This window comes from Macaca nemestrina, chromosome 14 (genome assembly GCF_043159975.1).
Source record: "Macaca nemestrina isolate mMacNem1 chromosome 14, mMacNem.hap1, whole genome shotgun sequence".
Lineage (NCBI taxonomy): Eukaryota > Metazoa > Chordata > Mammalia > Primates > Cercopithecidae > Macaca > Macaca nemestrina.
This window is the reverse complement of record NC_092138.1, coordinates 106664611-106681902: the sequence shown is the minus strand read 5'-3', so window position 1 is coordinate 106681902 and position 17292 is coordinate 106664611. Positions and strand designations below refer to the sequence as shown.

The 17292-nt window shown below is 40.0% G+C and overlaps 1 protein-coding gene across 6 annotated transcripts in view; it reads left to right on the top strand.

The window, feature by feature from the left end:
• Positions 1–17292, top strand: part of LOC105463909 (nuclear receptor subfamily 6 group A member 1) — a 259220-nt gene that overhangs the window by 113647 nt on the left and 128281 nt on the right. The gene's annotated exons all lie outside the window — the stretch shown is intronic.

The following is a 17292-nucleotide window of genomic DNA, read 5'->3' as shown; positions in this document are numbered from 1 at the left end:
CAGCCACGGTCTGCTCTGTTCAGTCTGTCTGAACTAGGGTCGTTGGGGTTTATTTTACATCTTTCTGGGCCACTGAGAAACCAGGTCGTTATACAGGACTGTCATTTATGACATTTTTGTTTAGTACATGGCAGTTGCTTTTTTTATGTAATGCAAGTTGACACTTCTTTAAAGTTTCAAAACAGTAAAGTTGTTTTGTGAGACCTTGGCTCTGATACATGAAATCTACTCTACATGGTCCAATCATTTTTTTCCATGGACTTTCTTGTCTCTTTAGAAATTAGCTTATAGAGTCCTAAAGTGATACTTAAACATACCAGTAGTTCTGTTTATTTCCTGCCTTTTTCACACTTGTTGAAATAATTCTGTCTGTCTCTTTTGCTGTAAATTTTGGGTTTGGATGTTTGTGTACTTGTAATTTTTTAGGTGTTGACTACATTATGCAGCACCTTCCATATAAGGACTACCCCAGAATTATTCTCTTGTCTTAACCTGAGAAAAGCTGATTTGATGCACTATTAGATATAAGAATGTTCAAAAGAAGAGGAGATGAGCACTCTCTTGCTTTTTGTAAGCCACAGGACAATCTTTTTTTTTTTTTTTTTCTTCTAAGTTGTGGTGAAGTATATGTAACATAAAATTTACTGTGGTAATAATTTTTAAGTGTGTAGTTCCTTGGTGTTAAGTGCATTCACATTGTTTTGCAGCTATTACCATCATCCACCCACCACAGAACTCTTCTCCTCTTGCAAAACTGAAATTCTGTACCTATAAACACTAACTTCCCATTCTTCCCCCCGCCCCAGGCCCTGGCAACCATCATTTTACTTTCTGTCTCTTTGATTTTTTTTTTTTTTTTGGAGACAGAGTTTTACTCTTGTTGCCCAAGCTGGAATGCAGTGTCACCATCTTGGCTCACTGCAACCTGTGCCTCCTGGGTTCAAGCAATTCTCCTTACTCAGCCTCCTAAGTAGCTGGGACTACAGGTGCCCACCACCACACCCAGCTAATTTTTGTATTTTTTGTAGAGACGGGGTTTCACCATGTTGGCCAGGCTGGTCTCGAACTCTTGACCTCAAGTGATCCACCTACCTTGGCCTCCCAAAATCCTAGAATTATAGGCATGAGCCCACTGTGCCTCGCCTCTGTCTGTTTGATTTTTGACTAGTCTAGATACCTCATATAAGTGGAATCATATAAGATGTGTCCCTTTTTGACAGACTTATTATACTTAGCATGATGTCCTCAAGATTCATGCATGTTGTGGCATGTCAGAATTTCCTTACATTTTAAGGCTGAATAATATTCCATTGCATGTGTATACCACTGTCTTAGTCCCTTTAGTGTTGCTGTAAAGGAATATCTGAGGCTGGGTAATTTATAAAGAAAAGAGGTTTATTTGGCTCACTGTTCTGCAAGCTGTTCAAGAAGCATGGCACCAGCTTCTGGTGAGGGCCTCAAGCTGCCTACACTCATGGCACAAGGTGAAAGGGAGTTGGTGTGTGCAGACATCACATGGTAGGAGAGGAGGAGGCAAAAGAGAGAAGGAGGAGGTGCCAGACTACTTTAAAACAATCAGCTTTTGCAGGGACTAATAGAGCCAGCACTCACTGACTACTGCAAGAATGGCACCAAGACATTCATGAGGGACCCGTCTTCATGACCCAGACACCTCCCACCAGGCCCCATCTCCAATATAAGGGATTAGATTTCAGCATGAGACTTGATGAGGGGGGAGCAAACAAATTACATCCAAACTGTAGCAACCACACTTTGTTTATCCATTCATCTGTCAATGGACATTTAAGTAGCTTCCACTTTTTTGCTATCAAGACAGTTTTTTCTTGACTGTTCTTAAAATGATGTGAGGGCAGCTGGGCGCGGTGGCTCAAGCCTGTAATCCCAGCACTTTGGGAGGCTGAGACGGGCATATCACGAGGTCAGGAGATTGAGACCATCCTGGCTAACACGGTGAAACCCCGTCTCTACTAAAAAATACAAAAAACTAGCCAAGCGAGGTGGTGGGCACCTGTAGTCCCAGCTACTTGGGAGGCTGAGGCAGGAGAATGGTGTAAACTGGAGAGGCGGAGCTTGCAGTGAGCTAAGATCCAGCCACTGCGCTCCAGCCTGGGCGACAGAGTGAGACTCCGTCTCAAAAAAAAAAAAAAAAAAAAAAGGTGTGAGGGCTTCTTTACAGAGCTGTTCTGACCCATCTCAGAAGCTCTTTTCACTTTATAAGTTGTAAGGGTTTTGATGGGCCTTTTAACTCTAGAAACGAACTAGTCCCAGTATCAGGTTTGCTAGAGAAGGGAAGATTCTTTCCAGCCTTCCTGGATGACACCTAATACATACTATATTCCTAGTAATTCTGTTATACTTATCATTTATGGGTTTATTTTTCCTGTTACACTGTGAACCCTTCCTGGGCTGGGACCATGGCCAATTTCTCTTGAGTTGTGCCTTGTGCCTCTGTATAGGCACAAGGCCTGTTATGAAGTAGATATCAATAAATATTAGTTGGAAAAAATGTGAATTAGTAAATAGTAATTTGTATTGGGTTTTTATGTGCCAGATGTTTTAAATACATTTAGTTAATTTAATCTTCAAAACAGTCGTTTAAGATACATATTATTATCTTCATTTAATAGATGAGGGAACTTGCCGAAGGCCTCAAAGATTTAAAAGGTATAATTGGGATTTGAACAAGGGTTCAAATCTCTTGTTCTCTCTTAACTCATTATGTTAGAGGCAGACTTCATAGTGAGTTGGTGATCAGTGGGTTTGGAGACATGAAATTTAGCTCAGGCATTGGCTCCAAATTAAATAGTCTTTCATTGGGCATTAGGAACCATACCCTCTGATATGGCTCACGAATCGATGTGCAGAGGAGAGCTTGGTTCGCTAGTTACTTGGACCTTTTATAGGGACTTTAGCTGAACAACTAATTGCTGAACTCAGTTGACAAAGGCTCTTCTGTGGGTAAATCCTCTTTCACATGTTATTTTGAAAGTGCAGTTAAATTCTAACATAAATGTTGTGGCCCTGGAATGGATGCATCAGCTTTATTCTGTTTGTTTGGCGTGTGTGTGTGTGTGTGTGTGTGTGTGTGGTGTGTGTGTGTGTGTGTGTGTGTGTGTGTGTGTGTGTTTATACAAAAAATGTGTGTATAAAAGCAACCAGTATCTGGGTATCAGCAACAAAACAAAGGTTTTTATGGAGCTTACATTCTAATGGGGAAACAGAAAAATAAATTCTCAAAGTACTATGAAGTGAAACATGAAGCTCCACTGTGAAGAAAATAGGGTAGTGTGGTGCTGGAGAATGACTGACTGGTGGGATGTGGTGGATTGGGAGACATCTTGAATGAGGAAATACCGGGCTATGCCTTTCTGAGGAACTGAAGTATGCAAGCTGAGAGCCAAGTCATGACATGAAGAACCTTGGCCTACAAAGAGCCAGTAGAAGAATGATCTGGGTAGTGAGAACGAGAAAGGCAAGAGCTTTCATGTGGGATTGAGCTTAGTGTGCTTGAGCCAAAAGGGTAGTATGGCTAAAATGGAGTGAATGCAAGTAGGGATGATGTTGGAGAGGTGGGATGGGGCCCTATCACATAGGACCTTGTAAGCTATAGTAAGAAATGTGGATTTTTTCCAAGTGTATTGTTTCCCAAATTTGTTTTTTTTTCCCCCCAAATAGTAGGACATTGGAAGGTTTTAAGCAGAATGGTAACTTGTTCTGCGGGCCGAGGAAGTCCTTCTGTGCAGTTTTTGTCTGTGTTTAGTCCTCTGAGACCCCCTTGACACCATCTTTAACTGGAGTTCCTCCCAAGCTGGGAATCTTGCCAAGGTTTTCACATGTCGGTGGCCAGCTCTGAGTGTCCTGGAAGAATGATACTTCTTTTAGAACCATTTTGGGGCTAAAATTGGTTTCATTGCCCTTTCTACAACAGAGAGGGCTTGTTGAACAAGAGCTTCTTCCAGCATTTTCATGCATCACTGTTGCCTGGGTAGGGTTTTGCAGCCTGATTCTCTGTATTAATTTAGGATAAAATTCAGTTATTAATTATACCTGATCTTTCTTTGTCAGTAATTTAGAAGGATATGTCCTTGGCAAATAATTTGGCTGATTGGTTAATAATATGTACTTAAAGACATACTTCTGGCAATCTGAAATTGACAAGTGAAGAGGAACTTTCTTACTATTCATAAATAAGGTTGTATTCAGCTGTTCTGACTCTAGTATTGTTAATTGCTAACATTTGGCCTACATTAGTTTATTTTTTCAATGTCTCAAAAACTCTGAAAAGTATAGGCCAGGCGCCATGGCTTACGCCTGTAATCCCAGTGCTTTGGGAGGCCATGGTGGAAGGATTGCTTGAGGCCAGGAGTTCGAGACCAGCCTCAGCAACATAGTAAGACCCCCATCTCTACAAAAATTTAATTTGCCTGGCTTGATGATACGTGCCTGTAGTTCTAGCTATTTGTGAGGGTGAGGAGAGAGGATCCCTTGAGTGCAGGAGTTCAAGGCTGCAGTGAATTATGATGATGCCACCATACTCCAGCATGGTGACAGAGACTCTGTCCTTTAAAAAAAAAACAAAACAAACCTCTGACAAATACAGAAAATAACAGCATACACCTGATAGTCCCATCTTATAGGCAAGTGACATCTAGTATTTTCATAGTAAAATATCATGTATTGTCACCTTGATACTTTGTTCTTTTTACTTTAAAAAAAAAAAGTTACTTGCAAGCTACTAAATTGATTTCACAGCCTACTGAAGGGGCAGCCTGAACTTTGGAAAGCACAAAAGGTGAGAAAACTGAGGCTCTGGTGGTTCAGTGTCATATAGCAAGGAAGAGGCAGAGCTGAGACTTGAACCAGAGCTTGATTCCAAAGCTCTTGCTCGTACTATGTTATATAGATTCCCTATTAATGCAGCTGAAGGGGAAAAAAAGCACAAATAACCTTTAATAATGATTACATAAAATGTAAATTTCCCAAAGCAGAGGCTGGAAAGGGCAGAAATATTCTTCCTCTGATCATTGCCTCAGCATTTTTCAGAGTTGTTGGCCATTTGGAGTTGTTGGTCCCTCTCTTGGGCAGAATACAATTGACGCTGCTCATTAGTTATGCTGGGAATGGACAGATTCCCAGAGCACTTACATCTCATTACTCACCTAGCCTTGAGCTAATCTTGGCTTTTTAAAGTAATAGCTGGGTGTGAGACCTAGCTTCTGTGTAAGCACACTCTCAAAAGTGTGCTGTTGCTTGTGACTTGGAATTCATGCTCAGATATGGAAAGAGCTGTATCTAGAGTCTGGGTCCAGCCCTGGCATTTCTGACCTGGTCATGGTACTGAGTTAATTTTATGGAAAGAAGGAATGATGCCCCTTTTTCTTCTTGGAGCATAAGGCTGTATCAAAAGGAAAGGAAGGAAATTAATTCCTGTTGTCTACTATGAGCCATGCACTGTACTAGGCACATTTGACATTGGTTTTAAATTAATTCTCCTAACAGTGCTGTCAGGGGAACAGTATTGTCCTCATTTTGCAGAGAAGTAATATTGAGGCTCAGAGAGAGGAAATGATTCATGAGCAGTCACATAGCCAGGTAGTAATGAGATTAAGAGAGAAAGTTCATTATGCCTTAATTTTAAAAGTCATACCTTTCTCCTTAGAGCTAGGTTGTAGCCCCAAGCTGATAAGACAGTTGAGGAGGGGACATTCTTAGGACTTGTAAATAATAGGTTATATCAGAAGAAGCCTGTGAAAATCCAACAGTGTGGAAATAGAGCTGCTTCTTTACTCCTGTGCATTGAGGGATTTGCCTGGAATACCACCTCCACCACTTTAAATCAATCCAGACTTAGGGGTTGGGGCTAGTTTTTTAGTCTTCATGCAGTGGCGTTTCAATAAAAAACAGGAGTTTAGTCTTCTGCTGGTTTCCTTTTTTAACTAGCTCAGATTTATTTGTTTTCTTTTTCCTTTATTCTGCCGTCACTTGGACATAGTTTTCTTTTCCTTTGGACTTAAATTAGATTGGCTGTCAAGCTTCTGGACCTCTTTGTTTCGTGGGAGAGGCAGAAGTGGTCAGGTGCCAATATCTACTTGGGAAGAGGATCAAATTGTGTGGGTAGGATTGGGATGGAGGCACAGATCTTAAACTATTACTCTATGGCTGCCAGGAAAATGCATATTTTCTATGTAAAAGAGACTAGCCCAGTGTTAATGCTTTGATTGTATAATTAAAGCCATGGATTTTGGATAATTTCTTTAGATATATAATGAGGCCTATTTTAGTGTAAACCATATACATAGTAGAACTTTGTATTTGGACTTAGTATTTTTGTCCCCAGTTTTATCATCTGGGCAAAGATGGCGAAGTAGATTGGGCAAAAAGAAAAGGAGAAGAGAGCCACTGTGGGGCCAATCCCTATGGTAGGTACTTTGCATAATTGTTACTTTGAATTCTTAAAACATCCTTATTAAGTCGGTATTGTCATTTCCTCTTCCATACGTATTTGGAAATTGAGATCTGACAAGATTAACTAACTTCTCCAAGATTCATAAGACAAAGCCAGTAATCAAACTCAATTTTTGGCTGAGATAAAAGATTAGTAAGACAGAGCCAGTGGCTGAGCGCAGTGGCTCATGCCTATAATTCCAGCACTTTGGGAGGCCGAGGTGTACGGATCACTTGAGCCCAGCAGTTTGAGACCAGCCTGGGCAAGATGGCAAAACCCCATCTCTACAAAAAGAAATACAAAAATTAACCAGGCATAGTGGCACACACTTGTAGTCCCAGCTACTTGGGAGGCTGAGGCAGGAGGATCGCTTGTGCCTGGGAAGCTGAGGTTGCAGTGAGCCGAGATGGAACCGCTGCACTCCAGTGTGGGCAGCAGAGTGAGACTCCGTCTCAAAAAAAGAAAAACAAAAAGAACTAGTAATGCAATTCAGATTGTTGTTTGCTTGTTTTTTGTTCTCCAAAGTCCTTTCTTTTTATTACCTATTTATAGTCTTCACTAAAGCATTGACAGTGCCTTGTGGGGGCATTGCCAGGGTTTGGAGAGTGGTGGTGGTGATTATACCCCTTAGGACAGACTTTTTCCTAAAGTGACAGACTATTCCTGAGTGTTTCAAGTTTAAAAAGAGATGGTAGAGAATTGGTATAATTTCTTCCTTAAGTGTTTACTAGAATTCACCAGTGAGCCCATCTGGGCCTGCTGCTTTCTGTTTTGGAAAGTTATTTGTTGCTGTTGTTATTTTAATTGATATATAATTTTATATATTTATAGGGTACATGTGATATTTTGATACATGCATACAATGTGTAATGATCAAATTGGGGTAATAGAGAAATCATGATCTACAGCATTTATCCGCTGTTTGTCTTGGAACATTACAAATACTCTCTTCTGTCCATTTTGAAATAAGCGGTAAATTGTTGTGAACCACAGTTGCCCTACTGTGCTATCAAATACTAGAACGTATTCCTTCTCTCTAACTGTATTTTTGTACCTATTAACCAACCTCTCTTCATCCCCCACTGCCCCTCTACCCTTCCCAGCCTCTGGTGATCACCATTCTATTCATTACCTCCATGAGATCAGTTGTTTTTTTTTAAGCTCCCACATATGAGTGAGAACATGTGATATTTGTCTTTCAGTGCCCAACTTACTCACTTAACAGTTCCAGCCGTGTTGCTGCAAATGATGGGATTTCATTCTTTTTTATGGCTGAATAATATTCCATTGTGTGCTTATACTTATTTTATTTATCTGCTCATTTGATGATGGACCCTTAGGATGATTTCGTGTCTCATATCTTGGCTATTGTGAATAGTGGTGCAATAAACATGGGAGTGCAAGATATCTCTTTGATATACAGATTTCCTTTCTTTTGGAAATATAGCCAGCAGTGGAATTGCTGGATCATATGGTAGTTCTGTTTTTAGTTATTTGAGGAACTTCCATACTGTTTTCCACAATGGGTGAACTAATTTACATTCCCATCAAAAGTGTAGAAGTGTTCCCCTTTCTCTGCATCCTCACCAGCACCAGTCTTTTTTATAATAGCTATTTTAATGGGGTAGATAATATCTTGTGGTTTTGATTTTCATTCCTTCAATGATCAATGATGTTGAGTATTTTAAAAAATGTATCTGTTAGCCATTTGTGTGTCTACTTTTGAGAAATGTCTCGGATCTTTTTTTCCCCCATTTTTGGATTATTTGGAGCTTTTTGCTATTGAGTTCCTTGTATATTTAGTTAATAATTTCTTGTCAGTGGGATAATTTGCAAATATTTTCTCCCATTCTTTAGGTTGTCTCTTTATTTTGTCAGTTGTTTTCTTTGCTATGCAGAAGCTTTTTAGCTTGATACAACCCCATTTGTCAAGTTTTGCTTTTGTTGCCTGTGCTTTTGAGGTCTAACTCCAAAAATCTTTGCCAGACCAGTGTCTTGAAGCTTTTCCCCAATGTTTTCTTGTAGTGGTAGTGTAGTCTCAGGTCTTACATATAAGTCTTCAACCCATTTTGATTTGATTTTTTTAGGTGGTAAGATAACAGGATCTAGTTTCTTTCTTCTGCATATGGACATCTCACTTTCCCAGTGCCATTTACTGGAGTGCCTGTCCTTTCGCCAGTGTATGTTCTTGGTGCCTTTGTTGAAAATGATTTGACTGTAAATGTGTGGATTTATTCTGGGTTCTCTATTCTTTTCCATTGGGGTGTGTGTGTGTGTGTGTGTGTGTGTGTGTGTGTGTGTGTGTGTTTTAATGCCCCTACCACACTGTTTTGCTTACTGTAGTTTTGTAGTATATGTTGAATCAGGTAGTGTGATACCTCCACCTGTGTTCTTTTAGTTCAGGATTGCTTTGGTTGTTTGGGGTCTTTTGAGGTTTCATATGAATTTTAGGATTATTTTTCTTTTTCTGTGAAGAATGTCATTGGTATTTTGGTAGGAATTGCTTTTTATCTGTAGATCTCTTTGGATAGTGTGGATATTTTAACAATATTCTTTCACTTTATGAACATGGGATGTCTTTATTTTTTGTGTGTAATCCCAAAATTTCATCAGTGTTTTATAGTTTTCATTGTCGAGATCTTTCACTTTTTTGGTTAATTTTATTTCTAGGTATTTTATTTTTTAGAGCTTTTGTAAATGTGATTGCTTTCCTGATTTTGTTTTCTTATTGTTTGCTGTTTGCATATAGAAATGCTACTGATTTTTGTATGTTGATTTTGTATCCTTACAACATTACTGATTTTGTTGGAGTTCTAATGCTTTTTTTTTTTTTTTTTTTTTTTAAAGTAGTATCTTTACGTTTTCCAAATATAAGATCGTGTCTGCAAACAAGGATAGTTTGACTTCTTCCTTTACAGTTTGGCTGCCCTTTATTTCTTTCTCTTGTCTACTTTTAATTGCTCTGGCTTGTACATTCAGTACTATTTGAATAAGAGAGACGAAAGTCGGCATTCTTGTTCCAGTTCTTAGAGAAAAGGCTTTCAGTTTACCCCCATCCAGTGTGATGCTAGCTGTGAGTTTGTCATAGATACATGGTATTTATTATATTTTAAGGTATGTTCCTTCTATACACAGTTTTTGAGTTTTCATTTTGAAGTGGTATTGAATTTTGTTAAATAGTTTTTTAGCATCTTTTAGAATGATCACATGTATTTTATTTATTTAGATAGAGATGGGATCTCGCTATGTTGCCCAGGCTGGTCTCGAACTCCTGTACTCGAGTGATCCTCCTGTGTTGGCCACCCAAAATGCTGGATTATAGGCGTGTGGTGGATTACAGCCACCATGTCTAACCTGGTTTTTGTTCTTGATTCTGTTAGTGTAATGTATCATGTTTATGGATTTGTATATGTTGAATTATCCTTGCATCACTGGAATGAATCCCACTTGATCATGGTGAATGATTTTTTTTAATGTGTTGCTGAATTCAGTTTGCCTAGTATTCTATTGCAGATTTTTGCATCTATGTTCATCAGAGATACTAGCCTGTAGTTTTTGTTGTTGTTGTGTCTTTGGCTTTGGTATCAGGGTAAGGATAGCCTTATAGAATGAGTTTGAAAGTGTTCCTTCATCTTCAATTTTTTGGAATAGTTTTGCATACCATTGGTACTAGTTCTTTAAATGTTTCATAGAATTTAGCAGCAAAACCATCACGTCCTCGGCTTTTCTTTGATGGGAGACTTTTTATTACTGCCTCTTTCTTGTTACTCGTTATTGTTCTGTTAAGATTTTCTATTCCTTTTTTTCTTTCTTTCTTTCTTTTCTTTTCTTTTCTTTTTTTTAGATGGGAGTCCCACTTTGACACCCAGGCTGGAGTGCAACGGTGCGATCTCGGCTCACTGCAACTTCCGCCTCCCAGGTTCAAGCGATTCTCCTGCCTCAGCCTCTGAGTAACTGGGGTTACAGGCACGTGCCACCATGCCCAGCTGATTTTTGTATTTTTAGTACAGATGGGGTTTCACTATGTTAGCCAGGCTGGTCTCGAACTCGTGACCTCAAGTGATCTGCCTGCCTCAGCCTCCCAATGCCTCAGCCTTCCCAATTACAGGCGTGAACCACTGCGGCTGGCCCCTATTTCTTTATGTTTTAATCTTGGTAGGTTGTGTATGTCCATTTCTTTTAGATTTTCCAAGTTACTGGCATGTAGTTAGATGTTCATAGTAGTCTCTAATGATGCTTTGTATTTCTGAAATGTCTCCTTTTTCATCTCTGATTTGGGTCTCTATTTGGGTCTTCTTTCTATTTTTTCTTAGTCTAGCTAACAATTGGTTGATTTTGTTTATCTATTTAAAAAATCAGGGCCAGGCACCGTGACTCATGCCTATAATCCCAGTGCTTTGGGAGGCCAAGGTAGGAGGATCACTTGAGGCCGGGAGATTGGGACCAGCCTGGGCAACATGGTGAAACCTTGTCTCTACAAAAATAAAATAATTAGCCAGTTCTGCTGGTGTGAGCCTGTAGTCCTAGCCACTGGGGAGACAAAGGCAGGAGGATCATTTAGCCCAGGAGTTTGAGGTTAAGGTGAGCTGTGATCATAGTACTGCACTTCAGCCTGGGCAACAGAGTGAGACTCTATCTGTTAAAAAATTTAAAAACTCTACAGCCACAACTTTTTGTTATGGAAAGTTAATAATTGTTGATTAAATTTCTTTAATAAATGTAGGCCTATTTAGATTGTCTCTATTTTCTTGTATGTGTTTTGGCAGATTGTGCCTTTCAAAGAATTGGTCTATTTCATCTAGGTCAAGCCTGGCCAACCCACAGCCCAGATGGCTTTGAATGTGGCCCAACACAAATTTGTAAACTTTCTTAAAACATGAAATTTTTGCATTTTCTTTTAAAGCTCATTAGCTATTGTTAGTGTTAGTGTTAGTGTATTTTATGTGTGGCCTAAGACAATTATTCTTCCAATGTAGCCCAGGGAAGCTAAAAGATTGGACACCCCTGATCTAGGTTATCAGATTTGTGGACATAGACTTATTCATTCATTATGTTCCTTTATTTTCCTTTTAATGTCTATAGGATCCATAGTGAGGTCCCCTGTTTCATTTTTTTGAGCTTTATTGAGGTGTGATTGACAGACACTGTTTTATTTCTGATGCTAGTAATTTGTGTCCTCTTTGTTTTTTCCTTAGTTAGCCTTGCTAGAGGCTTGTGGATTTTATTGATCTTTTCAAAGAACCAGCTTTTGTTGATTTTTGGTTTTGTTAATTTTCTTTATTGATTCCCTGTTTTTAATTTCATTGATTTCTGCTCTAATTTTTATTATTTATTTTCTTCTGCTTGCTTTGGGTTTAATTTTGTCTTTTTCTAGTTTCCTAAGGTGGAAGCTTGGTTTTAGATCATCTTTTCTAATATATTCATTCAGTGCTGTAACTCTTCCTCCAAGCACTACTTTCATTGCATCCCACAACATTTGATGAGTTATGTTTTTATTTTTATTTAATTCAAAGTATTTTTCTCTTGAGATGACTTCTTTGACCCATGTTTTTATTTAGAATTGTATTGTTTAATCTTTATGTGTTTGAGATGTTCCAGATACCTGTTATTCTAGTTTAATTCCATTGTGGTCCGAGAGCAAACATTGTATGATTTCTATTATTCTGAATCAGTTAAGATGTGGTTTATGGGCCAGAATGTGGTCTGTTTTGGTAAATGTTTCATGTCAACTTGAGAAGAATGTGAAATCTGCTGTTACTGAATTGGATGAAGTATTCTATAGATGTCAGTTATATCCAGAAGATTGGTAGTGCTGTTGAGTTCAGCATGTTTTAATGAATTTCTGCCTTCTGGATTTTTGATAGAGGGTGGATTTATCTATTTTTTCTTGTAGTTCTATCAGGTTTTGCTTCAAGTATTTTGACATTCTGTTATTAGGTGCATACACATTAAGGATTGTTATGTCTTTTTAGAGTATTGACTCCTTTATCATTAGTAATGCCTCTCTGTATCCTGATAAATTTCCTCACTCTAAAGTCTGCTCTGTCTGCTTCCACTTTCTTTCAGTTGGTGTTAGCATGGTATGTATTTCTCCATCCCTTTATTTGTATTCTTTATGTGTCTTTGTATTTAAAGTAGGTTTGTTGTAGACAGCATATAGTTGGGTCTTGTTTCTTGATTCACTCTAACAATCTGCCTTTTAATTGGTGCATTTAAACCATTGATGTTCAAAGTGATTACTGATGTAGTTGATTAATACCTGCTATATATTTATTGTTTTTTGTTATCCTTGTTCTTTTTCTCTTCCACACATTTCCTGTGTTTTGTGTTTTTTGTTTGTTTGTTTTGTGGTTTTGAGTATTTTATGTGCTTCCATTTTCTCTCATTTCTTAGTATAACAATTGTACTTTTAAAAGTTTTTTTAGGCCTGGCGCAGTGGCTCACGCCTGTAATCCCAGCACTTTGGGAGGCCGAGGTGGGTGGATCATGAGGTCAGGAAATGGAGACCATCCTGGCTAACACGGTGAAACCCCATCTCTACTGAACAATACAGAAAATTAGCTGGGTGTGGTGGCGAGCGCCTGTAGTCCCAGCTACTCAGGACGCTGGGGCAGGAGAAAGGTGTGAACCCGAGAGGCGGAGCTTGCAGTGAGCCAAGATCACGCCACTGCACTCCAGACTGGGAGAGAGAGAGCGAGGCTCTGTCTCAAAAAAAATTTTTTTTTGGTTGTTTCACTAGATATTGCAGTATATATTTACAACCAATCCAAGTCTGTTTTGCTGTCATTCATTTTGTTTCCATTAGGGTTTGCGCTTGATGTTGTACATTCAGTGTGTTTTGGCAAATGTATAATGGCATGACTTGGGTTTTTCTATGTGGAGGTTTAGTTTGTATTCCTGAATATTGGAATTTGGAGAACATTGGTTTCATGAATACCACAAAACAGAATATTCCTGGAAAATCTGAAGTACAGTCACTGTATGTAGATGCCTCAGGTCAGTTCCAATGCTAATTTGCTTTGGCTAGTGCTTGGAGGGTCCTTGGGGTACACACCATTTCGTAGGTAAAGGACAGGGATGCAGTCTTATTTGTTCAGGTGGCTTGACAAAGGCTGGAAAAGCTGTCATAGGGACTAATAGGGGCTGGAGCATGTAGAATCAAGTAGATCTGGTTTCTCCATCGTGCAGCTGGAATTTAGACACATATCAGTTTGGATACAACTTTTTCCCTTTCCCTAATGTCTCTAAAATATGTGGCACATGTTAAAAACTTAGAAAGTGACTCAATTGGCCAGGCACGGTGGCTCACACCTATAATCCCAGCGCTTTGGGAAGCTGAGGCGCGCGGATCACCTGAGGTCAGGAGTTTGAGACCAGCCTGGACAACATGGTGAAAACCCTGTCTCTACTAAAAATACAAAAAGTTAGCCAGGGGGTAGTGGCACATGCCTGTAATCCCAGCTACTTGGGAGGCTGAGGCAGGAAAATTGCTTGAACCCAGGAGACGAAGGTTGACTGCACTCCAGCCTGGCAACAGAGCGAGACCATGTCTCAAAAAAAAAAAAAAAAAAAAAAGAGAGAGACTTAATCTTCAAGAGAATCAGTATACACCTCTTCTTCAGTTGTCTGGTGAAAGGATGGAAAATTAGGCCAGGTGCAGTGGCTCACACCTGTAATCCCAGCACTTTGGGAGGCCGAGGTGGGCGGATCACAATGAGGTCAAGAGATCAAGACCATCCTGGCCAACATGGTGAAACCCTGTCTCTACTAAAAATACAAAAATTAGCTGGGCATGGTGGCGCATGCCTGTAATCCCAGCTACTTGGGAGGTTGAGGCCAGAGAATTGCTTGAACCCAGGAGATGGAGGTTGCAGTGAGCAACCTTGTCTCAAAAAAAAAAAACAAAAAAACAAAAAAAAACCAACAAAACCCAGAAAGAATGGAAAATTAAAAACATCTTTTACCACGTATGAATTTATAGTGATTTTTAAAATATATTTAATTTTTTCTGATTAAAAAAGATGAAAAGAGTACCCTTTTCTGTCTCTTTTTTTTTTTTTTTTTGAGATGGAGTGTCACTCTTTGCCCAGGCCAGGGTGCAGTGGTGCCTCAGACTCCTGGACTCAAGCAATCCTTCCATGTTAGCCTCCTAAGTAGCTAGAACTTAACAGGTGTGTACCACCACACCTGGCTTTTGTTTTGTTTTGTTTTGTTTTTTTGTTTTAGATTGAGTTTCGCTCTGTTGCCGGGCTAGCATGCAGTGGTATAGGATCTTGGCTCACTGCAACCTTTATCTCCTAGGCTCAAGCAGTCCTCCCACCTCCACCTCCTGAGTACCTGGGACTATAGGTGCACAGCATCAGCCTGGCTAATTTTTGTATTTTTGGTAGAGATGGGGTTTCATCATGTTGCCCAGGCTGGTATTGAACTCCTGGGCTCAAGTGATCCACCCGCCTCAGCCTCTCAGAGTGCTGGGATTACAGGTGTGAGATACCATGCCTAGCCTGGCAAAATTTTTAAATTTTTTCGTAGAGACAGGGTTTCACTATGTTGCCCAGGCTGGTCTTGACTTCTGGCCTCAAGTATCTTCCCGCCTCTGAAAGTGATGGGATTACAGGTGTGAGCCACTGTGCCCAGCCCTGTTTTCTTTGATTTTTAAAGGTAATATATATTCACTGTCAGTCATGTCTTTTAGCTTGTTTCCCTGTCCCTCCCCCACCCCCCGAGGGCTTTATAGTTAAGGCATGTAACTGGTACTCACTTGAGAGGTGCTAGATAAAGCTAAAACCATTAAAAGCTCAAGAGACATGAAGAATGATTTTGGCCTTTGAGACCTACACCAACCCTTCTTTCTAGATCCAGGCCATAATTCTTAATGCCTTTCAAATATTTCCATCCACCTGACCCTCTGGTTTCTCAAGCCTGCCCACTTTCTTATCTTTCTTATTTCTTTAATAGGACTAGACACACAGAATTAAAGCTGTGGTCTCCCCTGCTAACTCCCTCTCTCTTGGCTTCCACATCTGTCAACCAGCCAATTTGGTCATCTCACTCTTCATCACCAAATGACCACCTTCTCCCTCCACCACCCTGCCCCACAGTTATTTTTTAAAGCTTGCCTCCATTGGTCACTTTATATGCAAGAAACACTGTTAAATGGCTCTCAACTGGGGTTGATTTGGCAATATGGAGACATTTTTTGGTTGTCATGACAGGGGATAGAAAAGAATTGTTACTGTACTCTAGTAAGTAGAGGCCAGGGATTCTGCTAAATATTTTATAATGCATAGTACAGTTAGCCATTAAAAAAAATTATTTCACCTGAAAGGTGAATAGTGTAGAAGTTGAGAAATTAAATTATGTTAAGCATTTCATAGGTTATTTTGTTCTGACAGCAACCATTTACATGGGTCTTACCATCCCCATTTTATAGATAATAAATAAAACAAAGTTGCTGGGTGTGGTGCCTCATACCTGTAATCCCAGCACTTTGGGAGGCCGAGGTGGGTGGATTTCCTGAGGTCAGGAGTTCGAGACCCGCCTGGCCAACATGGCAAAACCCCATCTCTACTAAAAATAAAAAAATTAGCTGGGTGTGGTGGTACATGCTTGTAATCCCAGCTACTCGGGAGGCTGAGGCAGGAGAATCTGCTTGAACCCAGGAGGTGGAGGTTGCAGTAAGCCTAGATCGCGCCACTGCGCTCCAGCCTAGGTGACAGAGCAAGACTCAACTGTCTCAAAAAAAAAAAAAAAAAGCACACAAACTCACTCAGCTGTTAAGTGATAGTGATAGAGCCAAGTTCAAACTTAGGTCTAACTCAGAGCCTGAGCTTATATTGGGCCATGATAGTCAGCCTATTCATAACTCAGGCCTGTGTGTTTTACCTGTACTATTACAGTGAGCTCCTTCCTGATCCCTTTGCCTCTTGTCTCTCCATTTAACCCTGTCTTAAGCACAGAATAAGGCTCTAATTATGCTGCATAATATGTTAACAATCTTTTACTGCATATAGGGTGTAGCTTTAGTTTCCCAGCCTGGCATTTAAGCCAAGGATACTGTAGTCAGTTCCTGACCTACCTTCCCAACTAATTTTCCACAGCTCTCTCTCTTTTTGAAACAGGGTCTCACTGTGTTGCTCAGGCTGGAGCAGTCATAGCTCACTGCAGCCTCAAGCTCCAGGACTGAAGCAATCCTCCTGCCTCAGCCTCCCAAGCTGGGACTATAGGCATGCAACACCATGCTTGGCTAGTTTTTATTTTTTGTAAAAATTGAGTCTCACTATGTTTCCCAGGCTGGTCTCAAACTGCTGACCTCAAGCAGTCTTCCTGCCTTGGCCTCCTAAGTGCTAGGATTAAAGGTATGAACCCCACCATGCCTGGCCTCTTCTTTTCAAAGTTCTAACACATATTTTCTTCTTTTTTTTTTTTTTCTTTTTTTGAGACAGATTTTCACTCTTGTTGCCCAGCCTGGAGTGCATTGGGGCGATCTTGGCTCACAGCAACCTCTGCCTCCTGGGTTCAAGCAATTCTCCTGCCTCAGCCTCCCGAGTAGCTGGGATTACAGGCATGCATCACCATGCTCAGCTAATTTTTTTATTTTTATTTTTTAATAAAGACAGGGTTTTGCCATGTTGGCCAGGCTGGTCTCGAACTCCTGACCTCAGGTGATCTGCCTGCCTTGGCCTCCCAGAGTGCTGGGATTACAGGTGTGAGGCACCGTACCCGGTGACTTTGTGTTTTACTTATTATCTATAAAATGGGGATGGTAAGACCCATGTAAATGGTTGCTGTCAGAACAAAATAACATATGAAATGCTTAACGTAAT